The following is a 3,331-nucleotide window of genomic DNA, read 5'->3' on the forward strand; positions in this document are numbered from 1 at the left end:
ACACAGGGGAATCAGATCGTCCCACGTGGGGCTCACAGTCTTAATCCCCATTTTACAGATGAGGTAACTGAGGCACCGGGAAGTTAAATGACTTGCCCAAAGTCACACAGCTGACAAGTTGTTAAGCCGGAATTCGAACCCGTGACCTCTGACTCCATATCCCGTGCTCTTTCCACTGAGCCACGCTGCTTCTTCTACTCCTATTCCAACCCAGCCCACACACTCCGCTCCTCTAATGCCAACCTGCTCACCGTACCTCGAGCTCATCTATCCCTCCAACAACCTCTCACCCTCATCCTGCCTCTCGCCTGGATCGCCCTCCCTCCTCTAATCTGACAGACGATTACTCTCCCCGACTTCAAAACCTGATTGAAAACCCACCTCCTCCAAGAGGCCTTCCCTAACTAAGCCCACCTTTCTTCTTCTCCCACTCCCTTTGGCGTCGCCCTGACAGCGTGGCTCAGTGGAGAGAGCCCGGGCTTGGGAGTCAGAGGTCATGGGTTCGAATCCCGGCTCTGCCACTTCTCAGCCGACTGTGGGCAAGTCACTTAACTCCTCTGTGCCTCAGTTACCTCATCTGTAAGATGGGGATTAAAAAACTGTGAGCCCCACGTGGGACAACCCGATCACCCTGTATCTCCCCCAGCGCTAAGAACAGTGCTCTGCACATAGTAAGCGCTTAACAAATACCAACATTATTATCATTATTATTATTGCTCCCTTTAATCCTCCCCCCTCTGACCTCCACAGAACTTATATATATATCTGTCATTCATTTCTTCCTATGAACCCAAATTGTAAGTACGTTGAGGGCAGGGAATGTGTCTGTTGATTGTTGTATTGTACTCTCCCAAGTAGTAAGTACAGTGCTCTGCACACAGTAAGCGCTCAATAAATACGATTGAATGAATTGAATGACTGATGAACGATTTCCATCCACAGTAGACCAATACACCTTATGTTAAAGCTAACTCCTCTCTTTAGCAGACCTCACTTAATAATAATAATAATAATAATAATAATGTTGGTATTTGTTAAGCTCTTACTATGTACAGAGCACTCTTCTAAGCACTGGGGTAGATACAGGGTAATCAGGTTGTCCCACTTGAGGTTTACAGTTAATCCCCATTTGACAGATGAGGTAACTGAGGCACAGAGAAGTTGAGTGACTTGCCCACAGTCACACAACTGACAAGTGGCAGAGTTGTTGTGAGCCCCATTTGGGTCACAGACCCTGAACCCGACTGGATTGTCTTGTAGTAGCTACCCCAAGGGTAGGCACTTCATAAATGCTTAATAGGTACTGAAAAAAAAAAAAGACAAAACCTAATCTGCTTTAACGTCTCTCTCCCCTTGGAGATTGTGAGCTTTCTGTGAGCCGGGATCCTGTCTACCGACTCTGTTGAGTTAAACTCTCCCGGGCGTTCAGTACAGAGCCAGCATTCCCTGAATACCATTAAAAAAGGTTCAGCAGCAGTAAGGGAAGACAGTGATGTGCGTCCAATCTGTCCCCCACGCCCAGCTGTAATCTGCCTTTGATGGACTTCGGTTCACGGAGGCTGAACGGAATATATTTTCACCTCTCAAAATCCACGCGAGCACCGGGATGAAAAGTGCAGCAGTAACCTGAACATCTCAGGCATTGGACTAGTAATAATAATAACAATAATAAAGGTATTTGTTAAACCCTTATTATGAGAAGGAGCATCGTGTAGTGAATAAAGCAAGGGCCTGGGAATCAGAAGGTCACGGGTTCATTCATTCAATAATATTTATTGAGCGCTTACTATGTGCTTACTATGTACTAAGTACTTGAAATGTACAAATCGGTAACAGGTCGGTAACAGATCTAATGTCGGCTCCTCCACTTATCTTCTGTGAGACCTTGGGTAAGTCACTTAACTTCTCTGTGCCCCAGTTACCTCATCTGTTAAAATAATGGGATTAACAGTGGGAATGTGTCCAACCTGATTAACTTGTATCTACCCCAGTGCTTAGAACAGTGTTTGGCTCTTAGTAAGCACTTAAGAAAGACCGTAATAATTTCCCTAATCATTATTATGTGTCGAGCATTGTTCTAAGCTCTGGGGTAGATTCAGCACGGTGTAGTGGATAGAGTACGGACCTGAGAGTCAGAAGGTCGTGGGTTCTAATCTCGGCTCCTCCACTTGTCCACTGTGTGACCTTGGGCAAGTCACTTCACTTCTCTCCGCCTCAGTTACTTCATCTGTAAAAAGGGGATTGAGATTCCGATCCCTACGTGGGACAGGGACTGGGTCTAACCCAGTTTGTATCTCTCCATCCCAGAATTCAGAACATGCCTGGCACACAGTAAGCACTTAACAAATACCATAATAATCATTACTATTATTGTAAATTAATCAGGTGGGACACGGTCCGTGTCCCACACTGGGCTTACATTCTGAATCCCTATTTTTTACATATGAGGGAACTGAGGAGCAGAGAAGAGAAGTGATTTGCCTGGGTTTACACAGAAGGCACATGATGGAGCCAGAATTAATTAATTAATTGGGGTATTTGTTAAGTGCCTACTATGTGCTAGGCACTGTACAATGAGCTGGGGTGGACACGAGCAGATGGGGTTGGACACGGTCCCTGCCCCACCTAGGGCTCACGGTCTTCATCCCCATTTTCCAGATGAGGGAACTGAGGCCCAGAGAAGTGAAGTGACTCGCCTGAGATCACACAGCAGACAAACCCGGGTCCTTCAGACTCCCAGGCCCGTGCTCTAACCCCCGAGCCACCCTGCTTCCCTAAAAAGAAAACAGCCGGAGTGCGACACCGCTAACCCTGCCCCTAATGGCAAGAGGAAACGTGTCTTCTGGATCCCTATCCATGAATTTTCCAGCCACCGCAGGGGATGAGGGGGCGAGGAAATCCAAAACGGGAGAAGGATACTTCGGGATCGGATGTTGTGGAGATTTCAGCATGTCCCATCCCTCATTTTTCTCACAAATGAAAACAGCTTCCACCACCAGAGGAGACTGCGTTTAGTTACAATTAAGAGGAATGGAGGCAGCCTCATTTGCCTGGTTTTTGACAGTCTGGGTAACAAGCACCAACCATCTGTGCCAGAGGAACTCTTGTTTGTATTTTTCATGTTTACACATTCAGCAAAGATAATTAAAAATAACTATAATTAAAAATGATTACAACAAATTACTTTTCCCTCAACGGTAATAGGCTTCTACAACTTAGAAGTTACTTGCTAAAATAAGCCTTTGGTGAGCTAAACAAGAAACTATTACAACTCTGACTTTGTTTCGGGAAAGTTGGGATATTTAGAGGGGAGGTTTTTTTTCCTCTTTAA

The sequence above is a fragment of the Ornithorhynchus anatinus genome, chromosome 2 (assembly GCF_004115215.2).
Source record: "Ornithorhynchus anatinus isolate Pmale09 chromosome 2, mOrnAna1.pri.v4, whole genome shotgun sequence".
NCBI lineage: Eukaryota > Metazoa > Chordata > Mammalia > Monotremata > Ornithorhynchidae > Ornithorhynchus > Ornithorhynchus anatinus.